Below are 20487 nucleotides of genomic sequence, written 5' to 3' on the forward strand. Positions count from 1 at the left end.
TTTGATGAGATGTTGGATTGCTATCCAGGGTTTGCTTACATTTTACCTTTTCCTTGGTGATCCTCCCATGCACAGAACCAAAGTATATATGGTGGTGGGTAGCTACATTGGAGATAATCTTGTATAGAAAACCCTTTACAGGAGCACCTGGGTGGTTCAGTTGGTTGAGTGTTTGTTTGGCGAGTTCGAGCCTTGCAGTGGGCTTGTTGCTGTCAGCACAGAGCCGGCTTAGGATTCTCTGTTCCCCCTTCTCTGCTCCTTCTCCACTTGTGTGCGCCCATGCCCACACATGTGTGTGCTCTCTCTCTTTCTCTCAAAAATAAACATTAAAAAAAAGGAAAACCTTTTATAACTGGTTTCCAGATTTTAAGGCCCCCCTTTACTAGCTAATTCTCTTACGTACTAAGCTGAGTGGTCTTAATATAATTCCCTTTAGTTAAAGCTAAACAACAAAGAACAACAATAACAAATGGGGGGGAGCACTAATTCCAGTGACTTAGAGCAAATCAAACCCGTGTATATTTAACTGAGGTTCTCTTGTTTCATCTGCAACAGGAGCTCTTAAATTTAGGGGATCACATCCCCCTTTGAGACTCTTACGGATACTGTGACCTGGGACTCTAGCCCCAGAAGAGCTGTACATCACAGGGAAGGTGGCAATTAGTTTTTCTATTACATGTCTATCAGTGTTGTCTTTTATTTATATATCCTTTTGGGGGCGAGTTTATGTCCTCCATATTTACTAATCCATTGACATACATCAAATCTTGTCTTAGGTCACTTTTAATTTCCTTGTATTTCGTAATGATCTTCTGGGTGCACTTAGGAGCTGGAGCCCAGGAAGGGAGATGAGAGGGTAAATTGTGCCACTTGTATTCTTTCGTGCTTTTGATTACCCAAAGAAATTTCTGGTTCTTGACAAAACATTTCCTCTTCCCAGAGGGTTTATTCACTTCAGTTGGGCATTGGTTTGCTTTCTTTCACTTGCTTCTTTTTTCTAAGTTTTTATTTGTTTTGAGAGTGAGAGCGAGTGAGCAGCATGAGTAGTAGAGGGGCAGAGATAGAGAATCCCAAGCAGACTCCATGCTCTCAGCATAAGGGGTCTGACTCGGGGCTCTATCTCATAAACTGGGAGCTCATGACCTGGGCCGAAATCAAGAGTTGGATGCTTAACCTGCTGAGTCACCCAGGCACCCCTTTCACTTGCTTCTTTATCAAAACAGAAAAGTTTCTGCTTCTGTACAAAGGAAAACACAAACATCATCTCCTTCTTCATCCCACCTCTGCTTTTTTCTTCTCCTTTTTCTTTCACACTAATTTTCCCCCTCTCCTTTGAGCCTTTAGTTTGTGTGAGTTCATCTCATTTTTCTCCTCATCTAATTCTTTCACTTCTAGGAAATCATATTTCTGGCTTTTAATTGTCCCCACCTTTTTTTTTTTTTTTTTTTTTTTACAACAGATGTTCACCAGGACTCTTCATTTTGTCCTGGACAACACATTTTCAAAATAGTTAAGTGCTTCCCAGCTGATGGTTCTAGAAGCCCTTAGGGAGCTCATGAATGTGTCCCAGTAAAGATGTTTGTTTTAATGTCTTAAAAAAATGCAAACATATTTGCTGCTTAAAAACTTTACCCTTAAACAGGAATCAGTTTTAGAGCCACCGCTGTGTGTCAGGTAACTTTGCCTTGCAGTTAATGGGGGTCACGGGAGGGGTCCTCCTGACCTCTTTCTGAGTTGGCTTATGATTCACTGAAACACTATGAGTGAATCGCATGTTTTTGACCATTATATAGCTTTGAACTGGCCTTGTTCCAAGCCATATACTGTTAAATGCATATTCATAATGAACTATTGGTTTAAGTATAAGAAGTTAGTAAGGAACAGAATATAAAGCAATGATAATGCCACTTTTTGTATAGTACATTGAGGTGTTTCTAGTACTTGAGAAAGTAACATTCAAAAGGAAATGTGATGATAATTTTATCCAATTTAGTTTTTATTTGCTGAGATTAAAACTATTGACTTTGACCATTATTAAACAGGATGATATTTTTGGGTACAAAATGTAAATCAAGTCATAAAGACAGGTTTTTGGTTTTTTGTAACATACATTTTAATTTGTTCACATTTTAATATAGAGCTAACTGTAATACCAAACAAGATATAGTCACTTTTTTGTGATCAATGATGTATTTGCCTTATAACTTAAAATTACTTGGAAACATGTAACACAGTTTGGTTGGGAAGAACAACCTTTGTCTTCATATTTTGTAAATATCATCCAAATTCTAGTGTCATTTCTTATTTACATTAAAGCATTTTATTTAAAAATACCATCATTCAAAAATGTCAAAATTATTTTAAAACCTTTTAGGGTGTTCAAGAGGTTGAATAGTTCCAGTAAGAGGGGAAAATGGGTTGGTACCTGGTAATTCTTTACAGAAGGGTGATTGAATGTTGGGGACCTAATAATTTGGGAATATCTTGGACCTCAGTGTCTCCACTTAGATTTTATCAGATGTTTGGTAATGTTTATTCATTAAAGGCATTTACATTTGACATACGGTACTTCAATCATATAGTATTGTTTTCTTTTTTTTATGCTTTAATATGTTTTTTGATGGTAAATGTTCATTTCATTTATTTTTTATTATTTTATTTTTATTTTTTAAAATAGTTTATTGTCAAATTGGTTTCCATATAACACCCAGTGCTCTTCCCCACAAGTGCCCTCCTCCATCACCACCACCTCTTTTCTCCTCTCCCCCTTCCCCTTCAACCCTCCGTTTTCAGTATTCAGTAGTCTCAGGTTTTGGGTCCCTCTCTCTCCCCAACTCTCTTTCCCTCTTCCCCTCCCCCTGGTTCTCCATTAGGTTTCCCCTGTTCTCCTGTTAGACCTATGAGTGCAAACATATGGTATCTGTCTTTCTCTGCCTGACTTATTTTGCTCGAGGTCCATCCACTTTCCTACAAATGGCCAGATTTCATTCTTTCTCATTGCCATGTAATACTCCATTGTGTGTGTATATATACACATCACATCTTCTTGATCCATTCATCAGGTGATAGACATTTAGGCTCTTTCCATGTTTTGGCTATTGTTGACAGTGCCGCTGTGAACATTGGGGTACATGTGCCCCTATGCATCAGCACTTATGTATCCCTTGGGTAATTCCTAGCAGTGCTATTTTCATTTAAGCAATGGAAGTCATATTACAATATACAGAAAGTGAATGAGGCAGCTGGTAGCCAGTATGGGAACCCTCAGCTGTAAGATTCATTACAGCAAGATATTCTTCCACAGATCCCAGGACCGTATTAGTGAATGAGGTATCTGTTTTATACACATGGCAACTTCTTTCATCTTTTGTTTTTCTTAAAGTTTATTTATTTGGAGAGAAGAAGAGCACAGTAGAGGGGCAGAGAGAGAGGGAGAGAGAGAGAGAATCACACAGGCTCCATGCTGATGGCACAGAGCCTGACATAGGGTTTGAAACCACGAACCATGAGATTGTGACCTGAGCCCAAACCAAGAGTTGGAGGCTTAACCGACTGAGCCACCCAGGCACTCTTGACTTCTGTCGATCTAAAGGAAAATGTACCCACTTTATTATTTAACCAACTTGCCAACTCTGGTCCATATAAGGTACACTGCCAACTCAGCTATGTGGCCACTCCTGCCTCCACTGTTGTCAAGTAACAGTAATGTAAGCCAATTACATATTTAAGGTTCGATGTAGAAGCTAAGAATTTCAAGCACCCCCATGACCCATTGTGTTAATAGTTTCTGTCCCTTACAGTCAATAAGGTCTAATTATGAGGGATGTTTAGCAATACTGTCCCATCTACAACCACTTTTTTCCTTGACTTGTCTTATTTTCAAGGTCTCCTTTACTCAGTTCATGCCTGTTTTGTGTGGCCCAGGCTGTGGACCAGTATTCATGGGATGTTTAGGAGGTAGAATTTATAGAATTTCGGGTCTAATTAGATGTTGGACAAGGAGAGGGAGAAGTGAAGAAAATGAAAAGGAAAGAAAAGGTACCCCCAGTGAAGGCAGGCTCTGCTTTAGGCTGGGAAGTGGAGAGCAGTGCTATTAAAAACTACTTAATAGGGACGCCTGGGTGGCTCAGTCGGCTAAACATCCGACTTCAGCTCAGGTCATGATCTCACGGTTCCTGGGTTCGAGCCCCACGTCAGGCTCTGTGCTGACACCTCAGAGCCTGGAGCCTGCTTCAGATTCTGTGCCTCCTTCTCTCTCTGCCCCTCCCCCGCTCATTTTCTCTCTCTCTCTCTCTCTCTCTCTCTCTCTCGCTCGCTCGCTCTCTCTGTCTCTCTGTCTCTCAATGAATAAATGTTTAAAAGTGACTTAACAGAATATGTGTAAGAACTGCCCCCACGTATTCAGCAATTCGCTGCACACTAGGGACTGTGTTAAATGCTTCATATGCATTATTAAATTGAATCTCACACTAACCTGATGAGGCAAGTTCTAATTTTTCTCTTTTATAGATGAGGAAACTGAGCTTTTGGTGTTTGAATATAACACATTTACAAAATAATTTAAGAGCCAGAGCTCTTACGTACTCTTGCCCTCCAGTGGGAAAAATGAAGCAGGCTTGGAGTTGTATATAGTCAGTGGGTATGACATGCTGCCAAGTAATTTAACAAAATAAAGTCTGCAGAATATTAAGAAGTATCACGGATAGAAGACATTCTAGGCAAAGGGAACAATGTGTGGGAAAAGCCTGGGGTAAGAAAGCAAGAGGTTGGCCTGGCATGACGATGGATGTATTGGATTTGGGGAGGGTTGGTATCAAGGTGATAGGAAATAGTAAGATAGTGAAGTAAGAAAAAGTAGGTGGAACGTGATAGCAGCGGGGGAGGCATGGGTAGGTAGTGGTGAGAATGGGAAGGAGGATCCAGGTGAGTAAGAGATAGCAACTTTCTTAGTGTCTACGTTGAGCGCTTCATCATATGGAACATTTCACACTAGGAGAGGTGGCTGTTTTCTTTACCTCCATTTATATATGACACATATTTGTACCTGGCAGGTATTGTGACTGAAAGAGATTTTCGAGGTTCACTTTATAAACATACAGAGAAGCAAACAGAAAATGTTACTCTTGACATTTGGGTTGGCATTTTCCATTTTTATGGCCAAATGTAGACAAGACATCTCTGTAATTAGATAGTGAGCAGCCGCGTCAGGCAGTAGGCCCAACATCTCCAGCTGTGAGAATTTGTTTTAATGTTTATTTTTGAGAGCGAGAGAGTGTGCATGTGTGCGTGCATGAACGGGAGAGGGGCAGAGAGAGGGGGAGACAGTGAATCTGAAGCAGGCTCCATGCTGTCAGCACATAGCCCCAGTGTGGGGCTTGAACCCACGAACTGTGAGATCATGACCTGAGCTGAAGTTGGACGCTTGATCAACCGAGCCACCCGGTGTCCCACCAGCTGTGAGAATTTTTATCGAGAAAGCCTTGAATATCCAGACCCAAAATAAGTATTTTCCATTTTATCTCTTTCACTAGACCAGTAACTACTGAATGCCTTTCCTTCCCACGTCAGTAACCACATCAGTAAACCTGCAACTGTTATGTCAACCCATTCTGAAGTCAAGACTCCTGAGAGGACATTGTAGGGCATCTGACAGTTTATCAGGCAAAGTGCATCACAATTTTTTAAAGGCAATAAGTTGTCAATATGATGCTCATTCCCACAAAGCGTGTGGCACATTTGGGGACCATGGTAATTGAAAAGACCCAATCTGGATTACCAAAATTTGTTAATCCTCTCCAGTTCAACTGCAGTAATGATTAGTCACCAGCAGAGTAAAAAGCTTGGGTTCCATCATGCTGGTAAGTGGAGATCAAAGTGTCCGCAGCCTTTCCCGCTAGCTGTTGTTGGAATCACTCTTGCACCAGAGGAAACATGATTTTGTCTTGTTTCATATTTTAACTGTTGGAGAGAAAAAAATCAAATTGGGTTAGGTGTTATTGGTGTGTGTGGCAAGAGTCAGTTCCTCAGAAACATAAAGGAAGTTAGAGAAACTAGGGGCGCCCGGGTGGCTCAGTTGGTTAAGCATCCGGCTTCAACTCAGGTCATGATCTCACGATTCATGGGTTCAAGCCCCATGTCGGGCACTGTGCTGACAGCTAGCTCAGAGCCTGGAGCCTGTTTCAGATTCTGTGTCTCCTCTCTCTCTTTCTGACTCTCCCCTACTTGTGCTGTCTCTCTCTGTCTCTCAAAAAAAAAAAAAACAAAACCAAACAAACAAAAACAAAACAAAACAAAAACAAAAACAAAATACCCAGAGAAACTAAATGACTAGAACTGCCAGTTGTACATTTCTGTGTACAGAGCGGGGAAAAAAGGAAAGAAAAGAAAAAAAAAAAAGTGCCTTTGCCAGAGAACTGAGGTAGAAAGAGGCGGGTGATGGGAAGCTTGAAGTAGAAAGGAACATTTCACAAATGGACAGGCTGGCACTTCTGTTGGAAGACAGTCCTGTGGAGAAGGTCGTGAGCAAGTAGAATAATTGGAGAGTGCTGCACAGGGAAGAAACATATTCAGACCGTCTTGGAACAAGATTCTGTTTCCAGCAGTAGTTAGACTTATGGCAACTGCACAAAGCACAGAGGGGAAAGACCTGTGTTTCTATCCAGGGTTACCAAGCCAATGGGTCTCTGGCCATTGGACCTGTTTCTGCAGGGTAACCCAACTATTTACAATGTGGGTTTTTCCAGTCAAGCAAGGGAGGAGCTTACATATTTGTGCATAACTATATGAGATTATGAAGAGGAGGAGTGGTTGGGAGTGGGCCAGAAAACAGGCCTATTGAAGATAGTATTAGAAAAAAATATATAAATGAGCTCTCATTCATATTAATGATTCTTATAAAAGTCATTTAATTTTTTTAAATATTTATTTTTGAGAAAGAGAGAGAGAGAGAGAGAGCACAAGCAAGGGAGGGGCAGAGAGAGAGGGAGACATGGAATCCGAAGCAGGCTCCAGGCTCTGAGCTGTCAGCACAGAGCCGGACCTGGAGCTCAAACCCACAGACCGCAAAATCATGACCTGAGCTGAAATCGGATGCTTAACGGACTGAGCCACTCAGGTGCCCCATAAAAGTCATTTAAATTGATTTCAGACATTTTTTTAATTTCAAACTTGAGTATATAAATAGCACCAACAATGGTAAGGAGATTGAGAATGTTTTTCAGAAATATAGGCTAAAATTTTATTTCTTTTATCGGTTATTGGTATTTTGTCTATTCTTTAAAAGTATTCATAAAAATTTCAAATCCATATGAACATGGGAATCAGAGATCAGAGGTGAGAAGGCACATAAGGTGCAGAGGAAATAGCTGCACTGGAAAGCTGGGCTAAGAATAGTTCCTCTTCTCCAATTGTCATGAGCCAGGACATAATGGAAATGTGGTTGTCATGGGGCTCATTAGCAACAGAATAAAGTATATGGGTTTGTCAGGAGATACAGATCTCTTCCTAGCACTAGGGTGAAGATTTCACTGCCCCAGAGCCTCCAGGCACTCCTGGGAGCCCTCCCACGTCCTGCACTCCCCCTGCTTGCCCTCCCCACCTCAGCCTCCTTCTGCGGCCCTGCCGCCCTGCTCCCTGCAGGGCACGTCCACCATAGTGCCACCTGCTCTTGCCAGGTCGAGGCCCTCCGCCCTGCCACTCCTCCTGCTTTCATTTCCCCCAGCAGAGCTAAGGACAAATTGTGATATTTAACAAAGCTTTCGGGAGCTTTTTACATGGAAGAAAGTTGTGGTAAAAGCCTTCAGACTGGACCCTGCACGGGGCTGCCCCTGAAGCCCAGGTCCAAGGTCCTCTTCGGCACAGTGGGAGCAGGCACTCGCTTGCCCGAAGCCAGGGCGCTCTGTCTGCCTGCCCTTCCTCCTGGGAATCAGGCCCCTGCCTGCACACGCTCCCCTCTGAGGGAGAAGAAGATTTCCTGATAGCAAATGCTGCCTGCAGAAATGGCCCCGTGCCGGCCTTTAGTTACCGTGTGGGGCTGCTCGCTCCTTCCAGTCTTGAACCCAAGAACATTGGCTTCACCTTTGCACAACCACAGGCCCTTAAATTGCTTTCTGCCAAACATCAGTGATCGGTCTCCAGAGGTGAATTTGAGTCTTTAATTCTGGAGAAACACCTGTAACGTTATTTTCCTGCATCACATTTAAAAGAAAAATTGTCATTTTGACCCAGCCCAAGCATCCTGTCTGCATGGGCATCGTGGCACTATCCAAGGGCTACCCTAACATTTTTGCTAACAACAAAAGACTGCTGTTTGTGTCTCTTACTCTCTGGTCTCTGAGCTTTACTGCTCTCTCCTGATTTCCCTGGTGAGCTTGGTCATCAGCCCTGTGGGGGCCTTGGTAGAGGGGTGTGTCACAGCCAGACACGGGTGTGCTAACCATGGAGCACCTCCTGGGTGCCAGCAGTCCACGTGGCCTTGTCTTGCAGTCACACCTTTATGTGGCTGCATCTGTCATTAGGCTGCAAATTTCTTACAGTCAGAAGATGGATCTTTTCAGGTTTTTCTGCCCACCAATACTTGTCTCTAGGAGATGCTCAGAAATTGATTACCAAATTATTACCTAGCACCGTCACCTAACACTTTTTTAAAATATTAATTTATTTTGGGGAGAGTGCAAGAGAGGGAGAGGCACAGAGAGGGGGACAGATGATCCAAAGTGGGCTCTGTACCTCAGTGAGCCCGATGTGGGGCTCAAACTCCTGAACCCCAAGCTTATGACCTGAGCCCAAGTTGGATGCACAGACCTGATCCACCCAGATGCCCCCTGTCACCTAATACTTTTAATTGTGACATGCGTGAAGAAATCACAGGTCCCTCTACAAGAGCCTATTTCCTTTGTGGCAACACCTATGCTGGAAAATCAATGGCGTATTTTGTCGCAAACTTTGCATCCCATTTGGATAGAGATGCAAACCGTCTCTATCACTTAGAGTGTTTTAAAAGCTGTCCAGAAAATAGTTTATTTCCAGCTGAGGTGTGAAGCATTGAGATCTTCTTTTTTTTTTTTTTAAACATTTATTCATTTTTGAGAGTGGAGGAGAGGCAGAGAGAGAGAGGGAGACAAAGAATCCAAAGCAAGCTTCAGGCTCTGAGCTGTCAGCAGAGAGCCCCACGCAGGGCTTGAACTCACTGACTGAAAGATCAAGACCTGAGCCAAAGTCGGAAGGTTAACCGATTGATCCACTCTGGCGCCCCAGAAGCATTGAGATCCTATTATGCAGACTTGTCTGAGGACTGATTCTCTCTTCCCCTGGGCTTTTTCCCAACACCTGAAGTATTCTGGGAATCCTGTTTTGTGTGCAGGCGAGCCCCAGAGGGCTAGTGTAAGTAGTGTTTTAAGTCCCAGAAACAGCTCCTGATGCTGACTTGGTTTGTTGAAGGAACTAATTAAATAGTGCTAATAACTGGCAAACAGTTATGTCAGATGGATAAACAGGGACCCTGGCTGTTGAATTGAACAGGGAATGAAAAACCCACAGGAATAGCATCTAGTTGTAGCTGGTGAAGGATGAGTGTTTTATACCTAACATTTTATACCTAGTGATAATAGTCATCTTTCGTTGACGGTGTCTGCTCTTGTACCAACTCCCGCAGATATGATTTATATAGAGATTTTTCTGTAAGTATTTCTTCACAAAGTATTTTAATACTGGGTAACTAATTGAAAAGAAACAATGTGCAAATGAAATATTCTATTTTGGGTTCTTGTCTAATCAGCGTTGCTAAAACACCAAGAAAAGAGGAATCCGGAGAAAGAATGAGGGGGCAGCTTCAGGACTAGGTACCACTAGATGCCCATGTGCCTGTCTCGCTTTTGGTTTGCTGTTGAAGCTTCAGCAGCTGGCAGGTGCTCTGTGCTTAAGGACAGACTGTAACTGTCTTGGTTTGTCGCAATGGTCATTTCATTTGATAACATTGAAGATATTGGTAGGTGTTCCCTCAGCTGCAAAGCACAATGTGCAGCAGTTTGGGCGCTTGATTTCTGATGGACAATGTGAGGGCAAGTTGGGGCAAACATGAGCAGTCATGGGAATTTTATGGTTGAAGCTTTATAGATAATTATAGATGCGCTTTTACCTCTTTGGGGACAAGAGCTGGTGTCTAACCTTTATTTACTATTAGTCATCTTTACCTTTACTAAAGAGTTTGCAGATTATGTACAGTACAGTTTCTTTTATGATAATAATAATAATAATAAATTGTAAAACCTAGGAAATATATAAATATGGAACAAGGTTTAGAAACCACAACAAATTAATGAGATATTACTGCTGAGAAAGAAAATGGGACCAAAGTCTATAAAGGGTTCGTTTGCTTTGCATCATTTGATTTTTTTCACAATAGAAATATATTTTAAGTATAAAGATAAAAGGTAAAACTATCCAACAACAACTTTTAGAGCATGTAGGCTTTTATTTCAGACTTTTCCTAAGGAAAAAGAAAATCAGTATATTTTATTTACAATATTTTGGGCTAAAACCCATTTTAAAATATTGATAAAAATATTATTTGGGGGGTCTCCAGGCATATTTATAGTATCTAAGTTTAAGAGTGGATACTTAAAACATCAGTTATTAATCATTTATCTTTGGCAATAAGGTGATAATAAGACCTTTGTTTTCCTTGACAGGTGGTATATATTTGTAGGGTAGTTTTGGTTTCAGGTCTTATCTTGATTTATAGAATCACATGACTTTTTTGAGAATGGAATGATAATTTGAGTTAACTTTTGATGAGAAAGTGATCTATGTCAATATATCCTAGGAGTAGTTCTAAAAAATTAAACTAGATGCTGTATAACCAGTAGTAGTGAAGACTGTTTTGCATGGATTTGTTGCTTTCACATCTGTTTTTATACCTTGTTTGGTTTACATTTTTCTTAATGTGACACACTGATCCCTTGCTCTCCTAGGGATTTAGTGAGAACATAGATAATCACAGAATGATTGCAGCTTTCACAAGTGTAATTAACTTCTTGTAAAGTACAGTTCTGCAGGACACATCTTGAAATAGAGTAACTATTTCCAGACCTGGGCTTTTGTCCCCAGCCTTTAGAATTCCTCCCACCCCTATGCTGTCTGCTTAGCGATTCTTCTAGGAAGACTCCCCAAACCTCAAGTTGCTTTCTTGCCTCTTCTTTTTAACCATTTCTTTCAGCAGACTATACCTAAGAATTTTGTAAAGATTTCTGCAGGGTTTGGTTCCTGTGTGCCCAGTGATGTATGTCAGCTGTTTGAAAAGTCATACGTGCAGCTGTTGTCCTTTGGAGTCCAGTTTTTAAATCCAAGAAGCATGAAGTGTCTGGGTGTAAAGGAGACGGAAGGAGGTGCTCCTGGCCACTGTCTGGTGATTCTTGCATGTAGTCTTTTAATGCTTTTCATTCTCCTGGGGAAAAATCGTAAATGTTACTAACATTTCTGCATATGTTTTTGAAAGCCTCAAGAAGTATTTGACGTTTCCGTTGTGATAGTCTAATCCAAAGTGTCTGTTTGCCTTAATCTATTTTCAATGCCAAGAGACAAATACAGTTAGTTTTCCTTTTGATAAACAGCTGTTCTTGAAAAGAGAGTCTCAATTTGACCTATCTCTCTGCTTTTCTAGCACATTCTAGTTAGTTAGAAAAATAAACACAACAAAGAAATTTAGAGAAATCCAGGAGGAAATGCACCGTTTGACTTGGAGACACCAAATATATCCCCCTAATCCTGTGCTTCCTAGATCGCTCAGAGCGTCTTAGAGAAAACAGGTTTTCCATCCCCACTTAAGAAGACAAGGAAAGAGATAAGAAGTTCAGATACTAAAAAAAGCACAGTGGATGACACATTTTGGGTCCTTCATAAATACTTATTGAATTTAAGAAAAAGGAATGAGAAAAACAAGGGAAAATAATGTTTCTAGAGGAGTTTCATGGGTCCTCTAACTTGTTATGTGCTGACACTGCAGATTGGCTAGGATGTGACATTACAGTTGTACATTTCTTAGAATCTATTCCATGTTCAGTCTTCCATGTTTCAAATTTGTGAAGTTTATGGCACCTATGTTTTGATTATTGCATAGTCATTAATTGACAGCATAGGCAATAGATATTTTATTACAATTTTCTTTTTTTAATTTTTTTAATGTTTATTTTTGAGATAAGACAGAGTGTGAGTGGGGGAGGGGCAGACAGAGAGAGACACACACAGGCTCTAGGCTTTAAGCTGTCAGCACAGAGCCAGAGGCAGGACTTGAACTCAGACCATGAAATCCTGACCTGAGCCAAAGTCAGAGGCTTAACCAACTGAGCCACCCAGGTGCCCCCATTTAAATTTTCATGATCATCACCTGGATAGTCAATGCCTCTCTGTTTGTTCTATCGTCTGGTCTGCCAGACTAGGACTGGAGTTGAGCTGACAAGACACCCAGCAGAGTATTTAATCACAAGATGGAAGAAAAGTTGCAAAGACGAGAATCCATGGGGACAACAGAAAACAAACTAGACTTTTTCAGTATATAGATAATTTTCTCAGCCTTTAAGGTCATTGACCTAGGATTTAAAGGCTTTGACAGAGACCTTTTAAGGCTAGAGTCCACCATATTGATCTGTTAAAATAACTTAGCCTTCTCCCCCTTAAATAAGATGTTTCCTTATGTCCTAATGAAGAATGGGTTGTTTACTTGTTGAACTACCCTTCCATAATGACTTTCTAAATATCAGTTTGGAATGTGTGGGCACACTGTTGAACACTGAGCAGGTGACTGGGGAATTCAACTGAGAATTCAGAGTCTTATGCTCAAAAGATTTTTAAACAAACAGCTTTTGTGGTCAGAGCCCATGCATTTCCTATAACCATAAGTATGACTCATGAGGAGTTGGATTTCTGAGGGAACTGTTGTCTCTCTCTAACTGCAGCCATCTACCTGTATTCCCTTGTCCACATGGGGGCAAGGAAGCAAAGTGAGGAAAGAAGAGAAAATGCCAGATGGGCAGCTGGGGTTCATCTGGCTCCGGTTTTTGTCTAACCCAGCACATGGATGTGACTCTTTTTATATGAAAGTATTTTAGTAACTTTAGTGCCTCTGCCAACTCCCATTGCAGTGAGGTTTGAAAACTGCTCTCTTTGGGTGGTCTAACCAAGAACTGTGACTGTTCCAGTGATGGTCTTGGAGAGGAGATATTTGATGACACCATCAGACCTTGATGCCGTGAGTCTGGGGAAAATGGCTGGTCTGTATGCACTTTTTAGAGAATTTAAGTGACAAATGACATGTCTAAGTAATTGCTCAAATTGCAATGCTGGAGATAAGATTATTTAGAGAGGGCAGATTGCCAGCCTCTCCACCCTCATTAGCTAATGCCCACCCAGTGCCTGTTGGTTGGTGGGATGCTACCAGTTCTCTTCAAATCTTTTAGGTCTGATAGCATACTCATTCCTTACTCCAGATGACTGGGCACAGGAATGTTAAAGGAAAACAAAGTTTTCCCTGAGGAATGCCTGTGTAAGTCTGTCTCTTTGCTTAATTCCTAGTCTTTTGACTTAAGTTGAATGAGTGGTATTTTCCCTGGAAGAAGTGAGATCATATTCAGACAATGGCTTAACTCTGTCCTTTGTAAATTGTGAGAACTTCAAGTGCTTGCATGGTAGGGGTGGGAACAGGAAGTAGAGATGGTGGTTCTCAGTGCTTTCCATCTAGACGTAGGTTAGCATTCGACAACAATGAAGCTTGCCATGAATGCCGTTTCTGCAGAGGATTTTTAAATTGGCCACATTTTCTGAAGATGACTTTTACATTGGAACTATGAAAATTTGCATTTCAAAGCCACCCATTAGCCTTGTGTACTTTGAACTGCTGGTGGTCTTAAGTAGATTTCAGCATACTTGTTTTTTTTTTTTTTTCTCATATGTGACTTTGAATTTCTTTTTCTGCTTCGTTTGATCTTTTTATGATCTGGCCAGAAAGTTATTTAATAAAACACTAAGTAATGAGATTGGATCTTCAAAATTCGAATTATTTTTGTAAAGCTTTATGATATTAGACTATCTTAATGATATGTTAGGAAAAGGGAATAATTTGAAGGAAAATATACTTGAGTCAAATTGACTTTCAGTTTCATTATGTTAACAGTTATTTAATTCTATATTTTTTCTCTTAAAGCTTGCTTTCATTTTAATCTTTTAGTTAAGGTTACATTAAATTCTTATATGCACTGAAATACTTATTTTGTCTTACAAAGCTTCTATCAAAAGTCTGCAAATTTAAAGCAAGGTTTCTTAACCTGCACTATTGACATTTTGGGCCCAGTAAGTCTCTGTTGTAGGGCCGCCCTGTGCGTTATAGGCTGTTTGCCTGTACTCCCAGTCTCTACCCATTGTAAGAAAAGGAAATCTGTGAAGGCCTCACTGTGGCTATGCCAGCTGGTGCTAAAAACCTTGTACTTTTTGTGAAATACCTTCTTACGCTGTACAGCTTTTATGTGGGTGCAGGATTACTAACGAAAGGCACACTTAAAAAGTTTGAAATGATTTGAAAAAAAAGGAAAGTCATTACATGATAACCGAAAGTGAAAGGAAGGTGAAGGTCTGAGGCTGAAGAATGTAATGCCATCAAAGGATGGTTGGGTAATTTTAGAACGAAGTTTGGCTTACAAAATGTCAGGATGACAGAAGCAGCTTCTGCCGACCCGACCGAGAGGCAGCCAGAGTTCCCAGACACCGCTGAGGAAATCAATGAGGAGAAGAGATCTCTGCCTCAACACGTTTTTAATACAAACGAAAGTGCCCCATTCTGGAAAAAAATGCCACAAATGGTATTATTAGTAAGGAAAAGAAGGGATCACCAGGATTTAAGGCAGGAAGGGCTAGGCTGGCTCTACTGTTTTGTGCAAATGTAGTCAGGTTTATGATCAGCACTGCCCTTATCTACAAAGCTGCTAACACCTGAGCCCTGAAGGGAAAAGATAAACACCAGCTGCCAGTTGGTTGTGCCACAAGAGGGCCTCGACAAAAGGAACTCTTTTTCTGGATTGGTTCCATCGATGCTTTGTCCCTGAAGTCAGGAAGTACCCTGCCAGTGAGAGACTGCCTTCTACAGTTCTTCTCATCTTGGACAGTGCCCCTGGCCACCCAGAATGCCATGAGTTCACCGCTAAAGGTGTTGTCAAAGGGGTCTGTTTGCAGTGTCTCTAATTCAGCCTGTAGGTCAGGGGGTGGTAAGGACTTTAAGGCTCATAACACACTGTGCTCTATGGAAAGGATTGTCAACGCTGCGGAAAGGAGCCCCGACAGAGAGAACATCGTGAAGGTCTGGAAGGATTACACCACTGGAGATGCTCTCATTGTTCCAGAAAAAGCCATGAAAGCTATTAAGCCTGAAGCAATAAATTTCTGCTGGAGAAAATTGCGTCCAGATGTTGGATTTATGGAAGGGCCAATCAAGGAAATTATGAGATTGTGGATATAGCAGAAAAGCTTGGGGAGTGGTGGTGAAGGGTTTCAAGATAGGCTCTTGAACAAATTCAGATGCTAATAGACATCACAGCAGAGGAGTGAACAGAAGGCTACCGGGTGGAGATGGGTGCCTTGGAACCAGTGCCAGATGATGAGGAAGAGGACGAGGAGGAAGCAGGGCCAGAACACAAGTTGACATTAGACAATCTGGCAGAAGGATTCAATCACTCAAGGCTGATTTTGACTTCTGTTACGATGTGGACCCTTCTATGATATGGGCATTGAAACTAAAGGAAACAGGGAAGAAAGATTGGCACCAAGTAGAAACATTCTCAGAGAAATGCTGACGTGAAAAAGTCAGACCAAAATTAAGAGGTATTTCCATAAAGTTACATTGAGTATGACTTCCCACCCCCACCTCCTGTTGGGCAAAAACCATAGAAGACATTTTGTATCATCCTCCTCTCAGTGCCTAAGTATTTGCCTAGTAGAACATTGTGTGCAAGACTTGTATGGAAGAGGACAGCCTATCATGAGGTATAAAGTGAGAGATATTTAATATAAAGTTAATAATGTGTTAGTTTACTTACTGTTTCAAAATTTTGCTACATGACAGTACAGTATGCATCTCTTCTAACTGGAGAAACTGGGTATAGGCCTATCTTCACAGGTAAGTGGTTTAAAAAAAAAGTAACACTGTTTCCAAAACTATATTATGAATTTGACAGCAATAGTGTATGCTCTATAAATTTTATAACAATTAATTCATCACTGTATAGGCTACTGTGAAGCAATCGTATTGATTACACTAGACTATCATAAAGCAAACATATCATTCTTCATTGTCAATGCACAAATTGTTATACTTATAAATAAATGTGAATTTCTTTTTCATATTATCTTACTTTTTGGAAAAAATCTTTGATGGTGGTCTTTTGAAATGTTCATTTTTGAGAGAGAAAGTGAGATTCAGAATGAGTGGGGGAAGGACAGAGCGGGAGAGAGAGAGAGAGAGAGGAAGAGAGAGAGAGAGAGAGAGAGAAAAACAGAGTCCAAAGCAGGCTCCAGGCTCTGACCTGTTAGCACAGAGCCCGACGTGGGGCTTGAGCTCACAAACTGCAAGATCATGACCTGAGCCAAAGTCAGACGCTTAATCGACTGGATAACCCAGGTACCCCATTATCTTTTCATTTTTGATGACTAATGTTAGTAATATGTATAACTTCTATAACATTTTGTATCATATAAGACAGTATTGATCTAAGTGCTAACAGATGATTCATCTTGTAAACAGGCAACATAAAATACTGATACTGTATAGCACTGTAAGTGTATTTTCTCTTCCTTATGATTTTCTTGATAACATTTTCTTTTCTCTAGCTTACTTTACCATAAGAATACAATACATAATACATATAACATACAAACTATGTGCTAATTGATGGTTTATGTTATCAGTAAGGCTTCTGCTCAATTGTAGGCTATTTGTAGCAAATTTGGGGGGAGTCAAAAGCTATATAAAAATTTTTTGACTGTGCAAGGGTCAGAATCCCTAACCCCTCTGCTCTTCAAGAGTCAACTATAGTTGAATTTTAGACTACTAAAGGAAACTGATACCTCAGATTCAAAATGCTATTGACTGTTTCCTTATAACATCCTAGATCTAGGTAGGAGAACCCAAAATGGACTGGAAACTTCTTGTTTAGTTTGTATCTAAATTCCACGTTTTGATTTTTCACATTAACAGATACTTCATCTTGATCCTCCGACTTTCATCTTCATTGACGCCATATTGTGTTGGTTTTTATGCTGCTCCTTTGATCTGTTTGTTTTCCAATCTGCCTCTCCACCTATTGCTGGTTATCCCCCCGCCCAGGCTAGTTGGTCCAGGTCTTTCTTTCCTTTCTTCCTTCTTCATGAGCTCTCAGTCACTTAAATATGTGCCTATGATCCCTTTTCTGCTATTTCCAATCCCCAAAAGCTGTGGAAACAGAATTTTTTCGTTATTCATTCGTTGGCCAAACCTGACCCCAGGTGAGGTGAGGCTGTGTTATAACCCTGTCTCTCCCATCTGATGTGAATATGTGTACATGTCACTGCAGACTTATTAATATGCTGATCATGGGAAACTTCCTCAAATGCCACTGGCAGGGACAAATAATGTGTGATATGTGTACTCTACTGTTATTTTTTAATATGAAAAATTCAGAATTCCCAAACACTGCTGACTCCCCAAGCATTGGATAAAATTTGACTGTATTATTTCCATGTGAAATATCACAAAGCAATAACTTTTAATGTGTTCTTTCTCTTCTTAGATAGCAAGTGTGCATGTGGGCACAAATGGGGGAGAGGCAGAGAGAGAGGGAGATAATCCCAAGCGGGCTCTGCTCTGACAGTGTGGGACTCGAACTCACACCTTAAGATTATGACTTGAGCTAAAGTTGGATGCTTAACTGACTGAGCCACCCAGGTGCCCCGCCGCTTTTTTCTTTTCTTTTCTTTTTTTTAATACCAGCTCTTACTACACTAATTTTGGATTATATTCCTTGAATGAGTAAAAGGGAAATTTTGGTTGATAGGTCCATTAATGAACATGCACCAGATGACATGGAATAGTACCAGATAATAAGCTGACTAGAGAGGTATGACTCATTTAAATGATTAAGAATTGATATTCCCAAAATGAATAAGGAGATTTTATTCACCATGGAGTAAGACTACAAGTCAGAGCTTGCCAAGAACATCTTACACCTATAACAGCTCAGACAGTCATTCTTTCTCCTGATAAATATAGGCTTGTTAGAACCCAATAAGAACTTCTCCTTCCTCAAAGAATGGATTCCTTTGTCTAAAGCTAGTTTAACTTGTGCCCTATTTTATATAAATTTAGTATTGAAAACACAGATATGGCCATAAGGAAAATTAGTGATTATTTATTTTACAAAAGCACTCATACTAATCTCCCTGTAAATAGTAAGCTTCTCTAGTGTATTTTTAAATAAAGATATAATTGATATAGCATTATATTAGTTTTAGGTGTACAGCATAATAATTTGATAAATGCATAAACTGTGAAATGATCACCACGGTAAGTCTAGTTAGCACCTATCACCACATATAGTTACCATTTTTTTTTCTTGTGATGAGAACTTTTAAGGTTTATTCCCTTAGCACCATTCAAATATATAGTGCAGTGTTGTTGATTGTATGTTCACCAGACTGAACATTATATCCCCGGGACTTACTTATTTTATAACTGGATGTTTGTACTTTTTCACCCCCTTTGCCCATTTCACCCACCCCCATTCCTCAATAATGATCTCTTGCTTTTCTTTTGTGTTATTTCCAGCTATTGATAGAGCCTTTTTCCTTCAAACTTTTTAAATGTTTATTTATTCTTGATAGAGGGAGAGACAAAGTGTGAGCAGGGGAAGGGCTGAAAGAGAGAGAGGGAGACACAGAATCTGATGCAGCCTGGAGCCTGACATGGGACTTGAACTCATGAACTGCAAGATGATGCCCTGAGCTGAATTCGGATGCTTAACTAACTGAGCCACCCAGGTGCCCCTGATGGAGCCCTTTTTCAGTGCTTGAAATAATGTGTTTAAAATTATGGCAGCTCCTTTTCCCTGCTTTAGGAAGTAGAATATTCCTCTTGGTCTTCTTGGTACTGAGTATTCCAGTCCTCAAAACTTGGGGTTGTCTTTAAAACAATTTTTTTTTAAATGTTTATTTTTGAGAGAGAGAAAGACAGAGACAGAGTGTGAATGGGGAAGGGTAGAGAGAGAGGGAGACACAGGCTCCAGGCTCTGAGCTGTCAGCACAGAGCCCGATGCCAGGGCCCAAACCCATGAACTGCAAGATCGTCACCTGAGCCAAAGTGGAACACTCAACTGACTGAGCCACCCAGGTACCCCAAAACTTGGGATTGTCTTAATGTCTCCTTTTCTCTATTTATCCTGTCTGTTCAATTCGTAAGCCTCTCTAGGTCCTTATGCCCAAGTGTCTTTTCATTTCCATTATCATAATCAGTGATTTTAGTCTTGAGCTGCCACATCCACCTCTATTTTGCACATAGGCCTTTTCTACATTAGGACCTGTTGTAAGCCTGCAGAGTAATAGTGGAGATGTTTCCACAACGACCCTGTTGTGGACTCAGCGCCAGCCATGGGACACCTGGGTTCCTCTGCCCCAGTGAGACACACACACCCATTAATGTCATGCGTTTGAATGCTGGGTCCTATTTTTATAAATTTTTGTTTACCTTGTCTCACTGACAGAAGTGCCCTTTTTCTCAGAATCAGTGTCCATCATGCCTTGCAGGGTCAGCTTCCCCACACAGCCTTCCCTAAGTGCGACGAGTCACAATTTATAGAGGGCTGCATTCTCGGAGACCTAGTAAAAAGGCAGAGTCACAAAACTGAAGCCTGATTTTTCTTGTTTGCATAAATTAACAACCTTATTAGTGTTTGCTATTACAATATTTTAGGTCTACACAAAATAAGGCCATTTGGGAACTCTACCAAAAACTGACCTGACATTGTATTTCCGTCAGCACTTGGCTTGCAGTTTGCAATGTTTTACTGTCCACTTACTCCAATCTCAGATGCTTCATTTACAGACAGCTCATCTCTTGAAACACCCTGAAAAATTGTTTGTAGATTCAGCTTGTAGATCACTTTTAATAGTAATTTGATAAAATGTCCTGGTTTTCTCATGTCTGAGATGAAAGACTAGCAAGAGAATATGCCTGGCTAAGGAACCCGTAACAATGAGTACAAATAACATCATTTTCCACTTGGAGGGGTTTCAACTGCACACAGCAAGCCTCCATCCTGTGAGCACTGTTCACATGCTTTTAACACACTTTGATCTCTGTCCTAAAGAAAGCATGATTGGGAAGCTTCTTGTCTTAGTCAACTGGATTAAGTATAACAAAATACCATCAACTAGTTGGCTTAAACAACAAACATTTATTTATAAACTCCCTGTTTTAGA

General features: G+C 40.6%; 1 protein-coding gene and 1 long non-coding RNA gene across 6 annotated transcripts in view; one reads left to right on the forward strand and one right to left on the reverse strand.

Annotated features, from left to right (window-relative positions):
- Positions 1-20487, forward strand: part of DCLK1 (doublecortin like kinase 1) — a 337117-nt gene that overhangs the window by 35191 nt on the left and 281439 nt on the right. The gene's annotated exons all lie outside the window — the stretch shown is intronic.
- LOC115289567 lies at positions 5642-20109 on the reverse strand. Of its 2 annotated transcripts, XR_003907683.1 has the most exons (4): positions 20024-20109; positions 19754-19884; positions 11226-11443; positions 5642-5958 (listed from the first exon to the last, which is right to left on the reverse strand). It is a non-coding gene; the product is annotated as an uncharacterized LOC115289567 (long non-coding RNA). The 2 variants fall into 2 exon arrangements; XR_003907682.1 differs by lacking the exon at positions 5642-5958 and having other exon boundaries at positions 10473-11443.

This window comes from Suricata suricatta, chromosome 4 (assembly GCF_006229205.1).
Source record: "Suricata suricatta isolate VVHF042 chromosome 4, meerkat_22Aug2017_6uvM2_HiC, whole genome shotgun sequence".
Taxonomy (NCBI): Eukaryota; Metazoa; Chordata; class Mammalia; order Carnivora; family Herpestidae; genus Suricata; species Suricata suricatta.